Here is an 18113-nt window from a genome sequence, read left to right as displayed (position 1 = left end):
AAATCGCTTCAACATGCTAATGCGTTGGTGTAACAGTCCGGGCGTGGCAAGCTTCCAATGTCAACTCGACTCGATTGGAAGACAATGAACGTATTTTAGCCCTAAATGAATTAATAGCAAACATGGTTTACATAAAAGACATTTTTCCAAGAAAGTTCATAATAATACGATCTATAGTTGAAATCTGAGCCTAAATATAAAGAAAAAAGCATTTTCAGAGAGCAATCACGCTGTGTTTATGTAGAAAAAGCGATTAGGTTTATGAGCAATCTAATTATCTATTCGCTTAAAACGCTATATAAAATAAAGTTTATTTAAAGATGAATGATAAGTGTCGCAGTTTAAATAATTTTCGTAGTAGGGCTTGGACAGATTCCAAGTGCATTTTTGCAATTTACGTTGCATTGTCCAATGTGATGTTGTAATACAGTTTAGAATACAGTAAGTCTAAACTGTATCAGCTTTATTTATGGGTTGCAATTTAGAAAAAGTCAAAAACCGCACTCAAAATGCAATTTAGAGCTTTCTGGCAAGAGGAGACACCCAAATTATAATGTAACATGCCACTGTTTGTGCATGAACAAAGTTATACTGCAATTTTCCTTAGATTCGCAATTAAAAAAAATAATTTTTTTGAATCCCCGGCCGAACACATTCCATTAGAATCAGCACTTTTATACAGTATATCGCCTTTAAACACATATATTTAAACACGCGTTTACGATTTAAATCAAAACGCGATTCAAATCAATATAAATGTTTATTTTGTAACGCATAGGTGACTATTCATTGTTATTAAAAAGACGTAAATTCGATCATGTTGTGATATTTAGAAATATAAATTTGTTTTGATGCGAGTGAGGTTTTATTTAATCTCTGACCAAGGGAAATGTTTCATTTTTTCAAAGAAATGTTTGTTAAAAATTAAAGTCATAGTTCCATGAGATTCAACCACAGACCATGTGACATAGGAGTCAGGAACCTAACCCACAGCACCACCAGCGCAGACACATGCTGAGGGCTGAAAAAGCACTACAGAAACATTATCGACTATAAAATAATGTAATTAGGCACAGAAGAAGTTTACAGCACAGTACAATAATAAATGCTGACCATGACTTTAGAAGCATAAATTACCTTACACTCAATTTAAACACAAGCTGTCTTTAGCCCTCTAAGCTGGTTCACACAGAAATGTAGAGAACCAGGCTCAGAACACACAGCTTCATTAGCGAATACATATGCAGAACAACTAGAGAAGATGTTTTACAGAGGATGGATTTTTAGAAACATCCCATCAGTGACATCACTGAAGTCAACTCCTAGGTAACTGTCGTGTGGATAGTTTCACAAGAATCAGACAAAGGTTTAAGCATCACTTATTTTAGATAAAACTGCAAAAAAACAACAACAACCCATAATGTACTTCTTTGCGGCTCTGTTTGCCCAAATCATATATTCACAACGTGAAATTAGAAAATAATATTACGTAACCAAAAACCGCAATATGGAAACAGAACCTGTGTAATTGTTGACAGATGATGTACTCGTAACATTTTTACAAGACGAACTACAACATTTAAAAAATGACTTGTATGTACTTGATATCTCTAATCAATCCACTGCACTGCATTAAAACAAAACGAAAACTAAAACCCCCTGGGCATACCGTTTCGCGCTTCTTATCAGTTGCTCAAAAGCAATTTGACCGTATGAAATGCATAATATAAACCTAGAAACATATACGTGAGGAGTATTTACGTAGTATCGGTGTCAAGACATACCTCTCAAATACTGTAAATCAAGTTAAAAATATCTCAAGACCGATTCTGGTCATAATGAAACCATGTTTCGTGTATGTTTTCTTTAAAGTACCGAGACCAGCCATATACTGTATGTTTATGTTCCAAAATTAATATCGTTTATGGCCTTCACACGTGTTGCAGTATGCTCCTATTCTTTTTATGCTCAGGCACTAAGATTTCCCTTCAGTGGTAAAATTCCAAATAAATATTCAATACTTAAACGGGCACAGTTAAGACATTACATATACATATACATATACATATACAAACTGTATACAGTACAGTTTGCATACGGTAATATGTTTATGTTCCTAAATCAACCTCTTTTATGAGCATGTGAAAGGCATGGTGAATCGATTCTCAAAAATTACTGTACTTTGCATGATTGGAAAAAAATGCGTGATTGCGAAATGCTGTGGTGTTACTTTTACAAAGACGGTCAATGAAAAAAATAATGTGGACCAGGGCAATACTTTGAGTTTACAGCTTGTCCAAGTTCATTTATTATTAATACTATTAGTAATATCTTCATTAAAGACTTTGATGGCTACAGCTCAAACATGAGAAGTTGAGCTTTATTAGCGCCACCTTGCGGAAATTCCGGATACTATTATTTTGCTAGCGGTATTTACCGGTAACTCGCGGTATTTACCGGTAACTTGTGGTAGACTGCGTACAGCGTACGCCCGCGCATTTTGAATGGCTGCATCTGTAGCAATCATATTGTAGCAGACACTCAATTGCCTGTTTCACAAATGATCATATTTTACTAGAGATTCTGTTTGGGATACGGATGTGCATTCTGACAGCAATCTCTTACAAAAAATGATTTTACCTTATCGCGGCTTTGCCCTTCTTGCCTCTTTGGACAATATCTCCATCTTGTGGTCGTTGTTGGTAATGTCTAGACAATATCTCCATCTTGTGGTCGTTGTTGGTAATGTCTTCTTATAGATAGATACTTTATTGATCCCGTGAGGGAAATTGCAGTGCAACAGCAGCTTAACACACACAACACAGCCACAGTGTAACAATTATATAATAATAGTACAATACTGTATATATACTGTATATATATATGAAACAGAAATAGAAACAGAAACAGGAATCGCTTACTACCTGGAGAATCTCTGTAGGAATATCTAGCATTTATCAATGGAAATAAAAGCTGCTTTAATACAGTGCATGTTCAAACTCAAACCCTCAGCTGCTGTTCTTGTTTGTTTTGGGACAAATTGCAACTGAGCATCGCATGAGCCGTTACGTACCCTTATCTGTTAGGGAATTTCAAGGGAGGAGTTAGGTCAGAATGGGTAGGCTGCAAAACAACAAGTAAAGATTTATTCCGAGATGAAACGTTGTGGCGGTTTTCTTATCTTTTCAGCATGGACTAAACTTTTACGTGTTCCTTATATGCTATATATGTATATATTAGCACCAATGTCGTTCTTAAAAACTAACATGAAATTGTCAGGGACATTCACCTATATACAAAGACGAGACAGACAAAGTAATAATTCTATATTAACGTGGCCTACATATTGACGCAATGATCGAACTAAGTGACGTGTTCTGATTCAGATCCCCTGCAGTTCATGCCAATTAGAACAATAGCAATGCTGAGTCCTCCCCACCCTACTGAGCACAAATTCAGCTGCTCTCCAGTTCTGTTCTGCATGTTTTTTCATTGCAATTGAGCTCGGAGCTGGAGATGATCTCCATACAGTTCTGTGTTAACTAGCCCGCACTTGCGTGCTAATTTACGGGTTGTGGCAGATGCTTTTCTATAGTTCATATACATGACGGCAACCTGTTACCGAGGAACCTGAGAGGTTTAAAAGCCTCACAAACCAGGCAGGACTCGAACCTACAATCTTCTGATCCAAAGTCAGACGCGTAATCCATTACGCCACTGGCCCATAGAACATGTGTTTGCATTCCACCACAGAGAGCTCTACACTGCTACCAGTAGTACACTTCCCCATCTAAATTTTCACAGCAAGAAACTTGTGTTTCCTACTATTTTTATCAGGTTTAAAATATCATCTCCTTAAAACAGAAAAAGTGTTGGTGTGTCGTGCTGAAATTCTGATTGATTTTGAATTCAAAGAAAAAAGGTTTTCTTCCAAAACACCGTGAAATTGTCACATCTTGCAGACAATAGGTGTATTCCATGTTGAAAAGAGAAGAAAGAAAACCATGGAGCCTTTTACAGGTGTGAGGCTTCTTCAGGTGTGAGAAGACCTCACGGCCGAAACGCTGTGTTTCCGTTCTTCTCTTTTCAGCATGCAATAAACCTATTACTTGTTCCTTTGCAGCCGAGGCATGCTGACGTAGCTACCCAGCTGAACATCTTGCAGACTCTACAGTACTTCTCTCCTGTAGAAGTAAAGCAGGGCTTGCTGGGTGAGCTTTTGCTCCGGTAAATTAGGTCACGTGTCATGTTAAATCACTTCTTCTAAACACAACATTTGCTGGTGCTAGCTTTCCCCATGAAAACAGACATTTCCCTTACAGTACATGACATATCGTTTTTATTCTATCAATAAGTATAGAAATAAAACAAAAGAAAAAATGTTGTCGCCAAAGAATGCACAGTTCTGTCGCCTTGGGGAGGTGTCAAGGGCATTGAGCTCCTTGGACATGAGAAGTGCCAGATAAATGCCATTTCTCATCATTTCTCTTGGCGTCAGTTCTGCTATTAAATGGGACGGAGGCAACGGGCTCAGAGAGCAGGTTAAGTGCACACCGAACGCAGATGTGTCCAAGTGTCTGTAAAAGCACGGTGCTCTGCTGGCGCTGTTCCCTAGTGGCTTAAAGTGCCTGCCTAGTAAGCAGGCGATCCTGGGTCTGAATACCAGCGGTGCCTCTCTCCGTGTCTTGTTGTGCCGCATGTCTCATTTCAGACAAACATGTACAGCTTGGTTCAGTTTAATGCAAGAATTCATTTCCTTTCTGGAATAACTTGTTTTTGAAGAAATCCATACAGCTTGTGAAAGATGAAATCCATTTCTTGGTTGTCAGTGGAAAAAGATTGCCGGCTGCAAGAAGCGCAAGTGATTGTTTTCTTTGACCATAAACCTGCAAATGTAGGGCGCACAAAAGACTGTCAGACTCTGTGGTGCTGAAAAGTTGGTGGTTCAAGCCCCTCCAGTATGCGTGTCTCAGTTTTTCCAATGTAAACATCATCACCATTGCTAAAGAAGATGGCGCAGAAGGCTCCACAGCCGAAACGTTGTGCTTCTTTTCTTCTCTTTTCAGCATGGAGTAAACCTTTGCTTTATCCTTTGCAGCCTAAGCATGCTGACGCAGCTACCTTTCTCTTAACACGCCTCAATCATTATTCACCAAAACGATCAGCAGAATAAGTCGCCTTTGTGGTGATGTCACTCCTCTGCTTCACAAATGTCCTTAGTGACGGGCCATTTCTTTCTGCCATTTTTCCGGAGCGGTTATTGATTGCTCCATCATTTCCCTCTTACTTTCCATCACTAGATTGAAAAAAAAAAACAGAAACAGGCTGACAGGACGACAATCAAATTGCAAAAACTCATCAAAGCACTCGATAGAGTATTTGAATCCACAAGTAGCTACGAGCAACTTTGTCCTGGCTTGCATGAAAGTCGGAAAATGTCAAAAAGAAAAAGATGGTGGCTTTTTCATATTCGTTCTTTTATTTTTAGTTCGTTGCTTCTTCTGTCCATTGTCCTCCTGCCTGGCTCTTGACCTGTGACTGTTTGAACGCACACAGTAGACTTTCATGCAGGGGATTTGTCCTGAGCCTCTGTGAAAGACCCACCCACCCCCATAAATAACTGCTCTAGAAACACATGAATGCAAAACTAAACCACAGCTTAAAGAGGAGCTTGTCATGACCGCCAGGCAGTTAAGACCAACTCTTAAGCAATCTAAACAGCACCAGCAGCGGGTGATTATTAACAAACGCCGCCGCACGAGTTAACCCACCTGCACACACTCCACCGTGCGGTACGCAGTGCTATTTTTACCATCTTTACCTGCTTCCCGCTGGTATTGAGTCTACTCCTTGAGAGCTCTACCTGGCGTTTTTTCCATTACCTCGTTTATTCTGGATATTGGACTCCCCTTCTGCCTTTTCGACTTTGGACCTCGCCTCTCACCTCGGACTGTTTGCCACCAGTGTTCTCCCTGGATTACGACTTACCTTACGCCTCTTGACCACGAAACAAAGCAAAGCAGAGCAAAACAAAATGAACAAACGAAAACCCTCACGTCCCGCACTTGCATATAACGCCGTTACGTGCCCAAGCGGTATTTTACGTCATCCTAGCACTGCACCCCGGGGCGTACGGTATATGGGAACGAGCACACGCCACGAATCATCTCGAATCACTCCCTACAGCTGTAAGGCACCTTGAAGCATGCACCCCCAACATTCTTCTTTGCGCATCTGTGAAAGGTAAACTCTTGAGCAAACTCTGAACCAGCTCTAAGGAAACTAATCTGATTAGACGTTACTTTGACTCATCTTTTAAGGGACCCTTGTTAATTGGAGAAATCAATGATTTCGAATGAATTCTGTATGCGTTAAAAGACAGCTATACACAGAAAACATGCAGGACACTTCTCATGATGTTTCCCGAGCCGAAACACAGTGCGTTTTTCCAAGCCATCTGACAAAGCCCGCCCACTGAAAACTGCAGCAAATCGTGTAAAGACGTTCAACTTTGTAACTACTGCACGCACAGGAAGCAGAATAAATTCCTCTTTTCAAACTGTCAAAGGTTTGCTTTGCGAACACTGCAGGACATCGCACAATCTCTTTTGAACGGGGACAAACGATTTCTTATGGGGCACAGTAAGTACAGACGTTTAAAAAGCTCCACTCATGCCGACGATGCAGCATGAAGAAGCGCAACCTAACGTTTGCATTCCTAGCAAATTCCTTTTATTTTTTGATAAATAAAGACAGTCTTGTTTAACAAACAACACACACAACATTTTACATTGTCAATTCAATTCAAATCAATGTATTTCTATATAGCGCCTTTCACAACAAGGTTGTCCCAAGGCACTTAACAATGCAAGTTGTTAAGAGCCTTGTGTCTAATATGCCGCCTAGGTAACGTGCTGTCTCTTTGAGGCAAATGTTTAAATCCTCTGAGTTAAGTGCTGAAGTTATAGTAGTCCTATCAGTATTGTTGCCTCCGATCAACAGATCCTCATTTTTCTCAGAGTTGAGTAACAAAAAGTTTTCACACATCCAAGTATTTCCTTCCTTAATGCATTTAACTAAACTGATAATAGAAGAGTTGTCGTTTGGTGTAAACAAAATGTTTATTTGAGTGTCATCAGCATATGAATGAAAGTTCATATTATTTTTTCAGATTATCCTACCTAGCAGCAGCATGTAGAGAGAGAGAGCAATATTGGTCCCAGCACTGATCTTCTGGTACCCCAAATTGAACTGGTGACATTGATGAAGCAGTACAATTATTAGATATTTGAACATAATGAAAACGATGAGTAAAATGTGAAGTAAACCACTGAAGGACGGTTCCAGATAAGCCAACCTCAAACTCAAGCCTGTGTAACAAAACAGAGAGGTCAACCGTGTCAAAGGCAGCTCTAAGATCTAGAAGCACAAGCACTGTTGCATTCCCCGCATCAGTAGCTAAGAGAATATCATTTACGACTCTTGTTAATGCAGTTTCAGAAACCAGACTGAAATTTCTCAAGTATATTATTTGAATCCAGATACGATTGACGTTGGGCAACAACTATTCTCCCAAGACTTTTAGATTGAAATGGGACCTTTGAGACAGGCCTGTAGTTGTTAAGAACTTGTGGATCCAAATTTGACTTCTTAAGGAGCGGTCTAACAACCGCTACCTTAAATTGATCAGGTACAACGCCTGACGCAAGCGATGCATTCATCATACTAATTATAGGTCCTGCCAGTCCTTCGAGGGAATCTTTGACTAGCTGAGTGGGGATGGGATCTAGCGAACAGGTGGTTGACTTTGTCTTACGTCTGTGTTCATGAGTCCACCATAAGAAAAAATCTGAACAGGAGTGGTGATCATGTGAGGTCACCATGGAGGAAACCACTGCTCTCCCCCCCAAAAAAACCACCACTGCCCCTCTCAAGTTTGCTAAAGACCACATGGATGTTCCACAACTCCTGGAACAATGTTCTGTGGACAGACGTGACAAAAGTTGAACTTGTTGGTAAATGTGCACAGCGTTATGTTTGGAGATAACAAAACACTGCATACCAACTCCAAAACCTCATCCCACCTGGGAAGCATGGCGGAGGCTGTAATGCTTGCAATCATCGAGGGACCGATGAATTCCAAGATGTATCAGGAAAATCTACAGCAGAACGTCAGGGTGTCTGCCTGTGATCTAAAACTCGAAAGACGCTGGGTCATGCAGCATGACAAAAACAAAGGAGTACATCAACAACAGAGTGGCTGAAACAAAAGAAATTCCGTATTTTGGGATGGCCAAGTAAGAGTCCTGACCCCAGTCCCATTGAAGTGCTGTGGCGTGATCTGAAGCAGGCCGTTCAGCGCAAGACATCCCAAAAATATACATGAACTGAAACAGTTTTTCATAGAGGAATAGGCCAAAATACCTCCTAACCGCTGCTCAGGTCTGACCAGCCGCTACAGAAAGTGGGGGTTGAGGTTTTTGTCATAAAGGAGGTTCCACTAGCTCCTTAATATAAGGGTTCACGTACTTTTTCCATCAATGACCTTGATTGTTTAAACCATTTGGTCAATAAAGAAACAGCAATGTCAAATGTTGGGCGTGTGTTGTTTGTTAAATCAGACTCTCTTTATTAATTATTATGACTTAGATAAAGATAAGATCACATGTTAGGAGCCATTCATGCAGAAATCCACATCATTCCGAAGGGCTGTTTACAAAAGTTTTTCTCCCAACTGTATGTGAGAGAAAAGCAGAGACGCTCACTGAGTAAGGTGGGGTTGCAGCTTTGCAAATCAAAAGGACATTTGTACGCTCAAAATGGGACAGGAGCACCCCAGATGGGACTCAAACCCACAATCCCTGGCTTAGGAGGCCAGTGCCTTATCCATTAGGCCACTGCGCCACACTGGGTTGGGTCGATCATGCTGATGAAGAGCCAGTTTTTTTTTCCTTTGCTTTTTCAAAGGGATCCCCAAAATTAGGAAAGTTAGGCAGCAGAAGGTTTACTGTGACCTGAGAAGGACCGGCATCCAATCACGGTGGTACACACAGACACGCTCTCACTCATCTGAGCTACACGGCTACCAAGATGATCTCAGGTGCGCCGAGCTGGTACGGAACATATTGAACTGATCGACGGCGAATTGTCTCTCAGACAGGCTTTTCACCTCTGAGCTCCCTGACTGACAGTAATCAGCTAGGTAGTGAAACAGTCAGCTGCTTCTAAGCCTTAAACAGCTGCATCTCGGCGCTTCCACAGACAGATGATTTGAAAGCCAAACATCGCCCATTGGGAACACCTTACTATCACTAGTTTAAGAGACTCTTAAGGTCTTGCAGAGGTGCCTGTCTAATAGCATGCGCTTTGCAAGCTATAGGTGTTTAGGCTGAGGCAGAATGCCTGTTAACAAAATGTTTTTCTAAAGGGGCCTCGCACTCTTTTCCAAGCAATGGTCACCATCCCCACCGAGTGTCACAACGTAGTCATGTCCTAGGACATCACCTGTTAGTCTCCATTTGTCTGCCACCAACACTTTAGGTTACGGAGTCACAACCGCACCCCGGAGACCAGAGGAGCCGTTGGCGTTCTGGCGGCGCAGATTGGGCTGAAGGTGGGGCGCTTGAATCTCGCTGTTGGAGGCCGTCTGAAACTGACCCAAGCCTTTCCCTTGAATTAAATGTAAATAAGAAATGAACCCCAGATGCACATGGAATCAATCACGTGTTTCCTTTGAGCCGTTTTAGAGACTGCTCCAGAGTTTACCTTGCACAGATGCGCAAAGATTAATGATGGGGGTGCACGCTTCCAGGCGTCTTACAACTGTAGGGACTGTTTAGAGACAATTCGTAGCTTGTGCTCATTTCCCTCTATTCCCCGTGTTGCAGTGGTAGGATGACGTAAATTCCTGCTTCGACACGTAACGGCATTATAATCAAGTGCAGGAGCTGAGGGCTTTAGTTTTGTTTCGTTTTCCATGGCGTTCGTAAGCGCGCAAATCAAAGGCAATTCCTGCGTCTAACACGAATGTAAATGCTTTTGAAAGTGCAGTGTGGTGCAGCTTGTAAAATCCTTTTCCACATTTGTGGTTTGTTGATGTTTTTTCTGTCTGCCAAAGTTGCATTTTGACATCCGGACTGGGGGACTTTATCATTTGAACGTGAAGCCAGCCTTAAACCCTCTGAGGCGTGTCTGTCTGCCGGCACGAATCTTGTGTAAGGTATTTTTTTTTTAACGGAGAGCGACTTTAAAAAGGTTTCCGCAGCAACCTCGCACTCCGTGTTAGATTATAGGAGGAATGCGGCGGCAGCGAGCTCGCTTTTGTCATGGCCGAGTGGTTAAGGCGATGGACTCGAAATGCGTTGGGGACTCCCCGCGCAGGTTCGGAACTTGCCGACTCCGGCGTCTGCCGCAAGTCGCCTTGTGCCTGCGCGGCAAAGGCAAAGTGCCGCTTCTCCTTTCCCGGTACTATAAAAACGCTAAATCGCTTGGACCCGCTGCCATGGAAAGCAGTTCTTCAGATTACCACACATTCTGCGTTCGCACCTCTGGTGCTCTACTTATGCCTTTGAAAACCTAATGAATAAAGCTGAAAGAACCGACACGATATGTAGGTGCTCGTAAAGCACGCAGTAAAGAACTGTTAACAGCAAGGGTTTCAGTGGGTTAACTGAGGAGAAGGCGTGATCGCTAATTGTTGACTTTTTATTTGGTGTTAGAATCACTCTTACTGTGCATGACGTGCAACAAATGTAGCCACAGAAATTGCATCACGCTTTCATGTATGCTATTGCAGACACCAACGTTGCCTAGATAGAAAACCGAAATAGCCGTGGGTTTGCTTGCTGGTCTGAAGGATCTCTCTTCGAATCTCTATCATTTGTCAATGGAAGTAAAAGGCGCTGCAATCTCATACGTTCAGAATCAAACCCGCAGCTGTTGTTCGACTTTATTTCTTGACTAATTACAACTGAGTGTCGCATGAGCAGTTACGTAAACTTGTCTGGTATATTTGAACACAAATGCCGTTCTTCAATTAAAACTAACAGTACATTGTCAGGGACATTCAGTTCTATACAAACAAGAGACAGACAAGAGAATATTTCTACCTTTCATGTGGACTACGTGTTGACTTACTGATCGGAATAATTGAAAAGTTCGGGTTCATAGCCGATGCAGTGCGTGCTAATTAGAACAACAGCAACGATGAGCTCTCAGCACCGTACTGAGCCCAGGTGTTTTTCTAAAGCTGTCAGGTGCAGTTCATTTACATGAAGGAAATCTCTTACTGGGTACGATTACAATACAGTAAGTAGCACAGGCTACTTAGGGAGTAGCCTGATGCGTTTAAAAACGACCCGAGCCAGGCAGAAGTCGAACCTACAATCTCCTGATCCGTAGTCAGATGTGTTATCCATTGCACCACTGACCCTGGTGCAACACTGCAGGACTGCAACCCGGTGAGCTCAGCACTGCAACTAGTAAAATACCCCCGGTCCATTCTTTTACAAAAGTGAGAAACACCTGTTTTCTACATTTTGTCTGTTTTAAAACCATATCTCTTTAAACCAAACCAAGAGTTTGTCTTTTGCTTTGATATTCTGATTCATTTCGATTTCAAAGAAAAAAAAACTACCTTCCAAAGCATCATAAAATTGTCCCTTCTTCCAGACTCTACTTCTCTCTTGTAGTAGTACAGCAGACCTTTCCAGGTGAGCAGATCACAGAGTCCGAAATGAGCTTCCTCCATCAAGCAAAGTACCTGAACATGACTCTGTCATCATAAAAGCGCCCCTGTAATAAAGAAATTCAATCTGAAATCAAGAGGGCAGTTGCCTACTGAAATACAAGAAGTCATCAATTTTAACCTAGCAACACATTAAAGGCTGCATCTATACAAGTACGATTCTAGAAATGCTCACCAGATTACGTTTTAAGAAGGAACTGCGCTTCAGGTTCTGCCGAGATCTTAACTCGGATGGCAGGATTCAGAGTCCGGAGTGCGGACTGATTGCTCACGGAGGGTCCATATACTGTGGATCCCTCAGTGATCTTCCGCGTGTTCAAACAGCCAGCGTGTGACTCCCCTGTCCCCGTGACCTCATTGCTCTGCTCTCTCCTCTGTGCAGCCGAGCCCGATTCACGGTAAAGTGAAAAAAAATATCCCCTCAACGTGAGATTTACTCTGGAGCGAGGATAGATGTTACCTTTTTATCATTGAACAGGATGTATGTGATGTGGCGACTAGGTTCAATTTTGTATCCTCTTTAAAAGATTAAGGACTGGGGTGAGCGTGATTTACCACCCTTTCAGCTAAGAACCCGACGTGCGCACCGTTTAAGCTGCATAGACTCGGTCGTTTAACTCTTCTCCATTAGCAGGGTTAAGGTTAAAGAAAAAAAACATTGCTGACTTCTTTTTTTTTTGCCAGCTGCTAGCGCTGATTAGCAAGGTTTGTATTTCATGTTTTGCAAGTTGCATCCATTTTAAGAAAAACAAGTCGTGTTAAAGACAGGAAATGAATACTTGCATTTAATTAAGTCTAGCCGTAGGCGGTTATCCACTGGGATTCAGACCCAGGGTCTCCTGTTTACTAGACAGGCGCTTTAACCAACTAAGCCACAGCGCCCCGGGAGTGCTGTCCTTTTGCAGCCACTTGGACACACCACTCAGACACATCTGCATTCGGTGTGTGCTCCGCCTGCTCGCTAAGCAAGTTGCCACCTTTACATACAATAGCAACATCGACACCAAGAGAAAGGATATCAAATGGCTTTTATCTGGAACTTTTCATGTCCAAGGAGCTCAATGTGCTTTCTGTGTACAACAGGGCCACTGAACTCCACGCTGGCCACTGAACCACAGCAGTGGCTTGCTGGCTTGACATCTCCCAAGGAAAATGTTGAAATCGCATGTGGAACAGGAAAATGACCCTCGAGTACGAGGGAAAAAAAAGAAAAAGATCATCTGGAGCGCGCCAACCCAGTTGGGACAGCCCAGTTTTGTTGACGAAGTGGCCGAGTGGTTAAGGCGATGGGTTGCTAATCCATTGTGCTTTGCACGCATGGGTTCAAATCCCATCCTCGTCTGTTTCCATTCTGTTTTTGATCCCTATTGCTCAATGCACAGTGAAAGCATTGCATACATGTGTCTGACAATGAGAAATGGGCCCCTGAGACAGTCATTTGCCTGTTTCACAAATGATCGTATTTTACTAGAGATTCTGTTTGGGATTCAGATGTGCATTCGGACAGCAATCCCTTTCAAGAAATGATACGTTCTGGATGAGGTCAAAGGTGCATCATTTGGACACTTTGTGGGCTTGAAATACAAAGAAAATCATGTTCTATGGTACAAGATAAATACAAAACTTAAGCTTTTATTATAATTAGATTTGTTTATAAAGCATAAGCAATCATTTATTACATTAATATATGTAAAAATAACATTTTAGCATCATACGTTTAGTATATTTAGTCCCTAATGCTGAAAGAAATGATCATAGAACATGACTTCTAACCTTACCTGCGGTGTTTTTGATCCCTATTGCTCAATGCACAGTGAAAGCATTGCATACATGTGTCTGACAATGAGAAATGGGCCCCTGAGACAGTCATTTGCCTGTTTCACAAATGATCGTATTTTACTAGAGATTCTGTTTGGGATTCAGATGTGCATTCGGACAGCAATCCCTTTCAAGAAATGATACGTTCTGGATGAGGTCAAAGGTGCTGGAACACTGTATTTAGGATGTGTTTGCAGTTATTCTGTGTTTCTAGCTTCAACCCAGTGATATATATACAGTGCCTTGCGAAAGTATTCGGCCCCCTTGAACTTTTCAACCTTTTGCCACATTTCAGGCTTCAAACATAAAGATATACATTTTTTATTTTATGTGAAGAATCACCAACAAGTGGGACACAATTGTGAAGTGGAACGAAATCTATTGGATTTTTGAAACTTTTTTAACTAATAAAAAAATGAAAAGTGGGGCGTGCAAAATTATTCGGCCCCTTTACTTTCAGTGCAGCAAACTCACTCCAGAAGTTCAGCGAGGATCTCTGAATGATCCAATGTTGTCCTAAATGACTGATGGTGATAAATAGAATCCACCTGTGTGTAATCAAGTCTCTGTATAAATGCACCTGCTCTGTGATAGTCTCAAGGTTCTGTTGAAAGCGCAGAGAGCATCATGAAGACCAAGGAACACACCAGGCAGGTCCGTAATACTGTTGTGGAGAAGTTTAAAGCCGGATTTGGATACAAAAAGATTTCCCAAGCTTCAAACATCCCAAGGAGCACTGTGCAAGCGATCATCTTGAAATGGAAGGAGTATCAGACCACTGCAAATCTACCAAGACCTGGCCGTCCCTCTAAACTTTCAGCTCAGACAAGGAGAAGACTGATCAGAGATGCAGCCAAGAGGCCCATGATCACTCTGGATGAACTGCAGAGAACTACAGCTGAGGTGGGAGAGTCTGTCCATAGGACAACAATCAGTCTTACACTGCACAAATCTGGCCTTTATGGAAGAGTGGCAAGAAGAAAGCCATTTCTCAAAGATATCCATAAAAAGTCTCGTCTAAAGTTTGCCACAAGCCACCTGGGAGACACCCCAAACATGTGGAAGAAGGTGCTCTGGTCAGATGAAACCAAAATCGAACTTTTTGCCCACAATGCAAAACGATATGTTTGGCGTAAAAGCAACACAGCTCATCACCCTCAACACACCATCCCCACTGTCAAACATGGTGGTGGCAGCATCATGGTTTGGGCCTGCTTTTCTTCAGCAGGGACAGGGAAGATGGTTAAAATTGAGGGGAAGATGGATGCAGCCAAATACAGGACCATTCTGGATGAAAACCTGTTGGAGTCTGCAAAAGACCTGAAACTGGGACGGAGATTTATCTTCCAACAAGACAATGATCCCAAACATACAGCAAAATCTACAAAGGAATGGTTCACAAATAAACGTATCCAGGTGTTTGAATGGCCAAGTCAAAGTCCAGACCTGAATCCAATCGAGAATCTGTGGAAAGAGCTGAAAACTGCTGTTCACAAACGCTCTCCATCCAACCTCACTGAGCTCGAGCTGTTTTGCAAGGAAGAATGGGCAAGAATTTCAGTCTCTCGATGTGCAAAACTGATAGAGACATACCCCAAGCGACTTGCAGCTGTAATCGCAGCAAAAGGTGGCTCTACAAAGTATTAACGCAAGGGGGCCGAATAATTTTGCACGCCCCACTTTTCATTTTTTTATTAGTTAAAAAAGTTTCAAAAATCCAATAGATTTCGTTCCACTTCACAATTGTGTCCCACTTGTTGGTGATTCTTCACATAAAATAAAAAATGTATATCTTTATGTTTGAAGCCTGAAATGTGGCAAAAGGTTGAAAAGTTCAAGGGGGCCGAATACTTTCGCAAGGCACTGTATATATGCTCACTGATTTTTTGGTACATGCCCAGGGCAATAATCATTATGAGGATTTATTTCCATATGTGCTAGAGGTAGTGTTGTGAAATTTTTCAACACACTGGATCGCAGGTTTAAACCTGCACTCTTACTCCTTAAATACCAACAAATGCAGATATGTAGCAATCATATTGTAGCGGACACTCATTTGCCTGTTTCACAAATGATCATATTTTACTAGAGATTCTGTTTGGGATACGGATGTGCATTCTGACAACAATCTCTTTCAAAAAATGATTTTACCTTATCGCAGCTTTGCCCCTCTTGCCTCTTTGGACAATATCTCCATCTTGTGGTCATTGTTGGTAATGTCTAGACAATATCTCCATCATGTGGTCGTTGTTGGTAATGTCTTCTTATGCCCTTTTTTTATTTCAATTCTTTATTAGTTGATTCTAGAATCTCTACAATAGAGCTGAAAATATCAGTTTTGTAGCAGACAATATGACATTAGTTATAGTCCAATTAAGACTTTATTACCCTGTTTGTAACATAACAAATTAAAATTGATTAAAACTAAGTTTGGAACACCAGGGAACATAAAAAATGATTTTTAGGAAAACCATGAGGTTCTCTGTGTCCAATGCCTGCAAGGGGAGAAAGCTAGAATCCTTTGCTTTTTCAAAATTTGAAAATAAACATCATATAACAACAGCTTTCATTCCTAGGAGTGAAAAACAACCATTTTTGAAGACATATTAGTTTCTAAAACACTACAATAAAGTTAAAAACATCCGTTTTATATTACTTTTAGTATTTTTAGTGAAATTAGTCATTTATTGCACTATTTTTAATATAATCTCTAATTAAAAGTGAATAGAATTAAGTTTGGAGCAACAAGGAACACAAAAAAAAAAGATTTTAAGGAAAAAAAATGATGTCTTCTGTGCCAGGTCCTGCAAGGGGAGAAAGCTAGAATCCTACCCAGGCTCCTGGAGCTCTGTCCTGGCTAAAGGAGGGTGAATCCATCCCCTTCAAAGCTCCATGAAAAAATGATCATTTAAAATTTGAAAAAATAAACATGATATAACAACAGCTTTCATTCCTAGGAGTGAAAAATAACCATTTTTGAAGACATAGTAGTTTCTAAAACACTACAATAAAGTTGAAAACATCCGTTTTATATTACATTATTTTTTGTGAAATTAGTCATTTATTGCACTATTTTTAATAAAATCTCTAATTAAAAGTGATTAAAATTAAGTTTGGAACAACAAGGAACACAAAAAAAAAAAGATTTTAAGGAAAAAAATGATGTCTTCTGTGCCAGGTGCCTGCAAGGGGAGAAAGCTAGAATCCTACCCAGGCTCCTGGAGCTCTGTCCTGGGTAAAGGAGGGTGAATCCATCCCCTTCAAAGCTCCATGAAAAAATGATATTTTTAAATCTGAAAAAAAACATTATAGAACAACATCTCTTGGTCCACAGAGTGCAAAAATCCAACTTTGAAGAAAATCCATTGACTGATCCCCGAATCCTGAAGTTTCTTCGCATGATATCGGGCTTGCAACCACTTTCTGGAAAATGAAAAATGCCAAAAATGAAAAAAAAGTTATCAATTCTAGAGCCTAAGAGGAAAATAAGACAAATGTATATCTCCAAATAATTTTATGTGCTTCAGAAGAGCCCAGGAAAGTTTTTTGCATACATGAAACCACGCCCGTTTGCACGTAAGCAGACATGGTTGCACACACGACTGCATGAAAGCACGCGTGCATGCAAAATCATCCTGTTAAGCATTTGAAAAGCCGCACCACGGCGCACTTGAAATAGCTCTTACATTAGTGGTAGACGCAGGAATCGCCTTTTTATTTACGCTCTTACCGACGCGATGGAAAGCAAAACAAAGCAAAGCAGAGCAAAATAAAATGAACAAACGAAAACCCTCACGTCCCGCACTTGCATATAAAGCCGTTACGTGCCCAAGCGGTATTGTACATCATCCTAGCACTGCACCCCAGGGCGTACGGTATATGGGAACGAGCACACGCCACGAATCGTCTCGAATCACTCCCTACAGCTGTAAGGCGCCTTGAAGCGTGCACCCCCAACATTCTTCTTTGCGCATCTGTGAAAGGTAAACTCTTGAGCAAACTCTGAACCAGCTCTAAGGAAACTAATCCGATTAGACGTTACTTTGACTCATCCTTTAAGTGACCTTTGTTAATTGGAGAAATCAATGATTTCGAATGAATTCTGTATGCGTTAAAAGACAGCTATACACAGAAAACATGCAGGAAACTGCTCATGATGTTTCCCGAGCCGAAACACAGTGCGTTTTTCCAAGCCATCTGACAAAGCCCGCCCACTGAAAACTGCAGCAGATCGTGCAAAGACGTTCAACTTTGTAACTACTGCACGCACAGGAAGCAGAATAAATTCCTCTTTTCAAACTGTCAAAGGTTTGCTTTGCGAACGCTGCAGGACATCGCACAATCTCTTTTGAACGGGGACAAACGATTTCTTTTGAGGCGCACTAAGTACAGACGTTTAAAAAGCTCCACTCTTGCCGACCATGCAGCATGAAGAAGCGCAACCTAACGTTTGCATTCCTAGCACTGTTGCAACCTAGCACTGTTGCATTCCGCGCATCAGTAGCTAAGAGAATATCATTTAAGGCTCTTGTTAATGCTGTTTCAGAAA

At 41.3% G+C, this 18113-nt stretch overlaps 1 non-coding gene across 1 annotated transcript; it reads right to left on the bottom strand.

The window, feature by feature from the left end:
* Positions 1-3651: 3651 nt before the first annotated feature.
* trnaq-uug (transfer RNA glutamine (anticodon UUG)) lies at positions 3652-3724 on the bottom strand. Its single transcript has one exon. It is a non-coding gene; the product is annotated as a tRNA-Gln (tRNA).
* Positions 3725-18113: the final 14389 nt, after the last annotated feature.

The sequence above is a fragment of the Lepisosteus platostomus genome, unplaced genomic scaffold (genome assembly GCF_059453375.1).
Source record: "Lepisosteus platostomus isolate fLepPlt1 unplaced genomic scaffold, fLepPlt1.hap1 Scaffold_47_H1, whole genome shotgun sequence".
NCBI lineage: Eukaryota > Metazoa > Chordata > Actinopteri > Semionotiformes > Lepisosteidae > Lepisosteus > Lepisosteus platostomus.
This window is presented reverse-complemented; position numbering and strand designations above follow the sequence as displayed.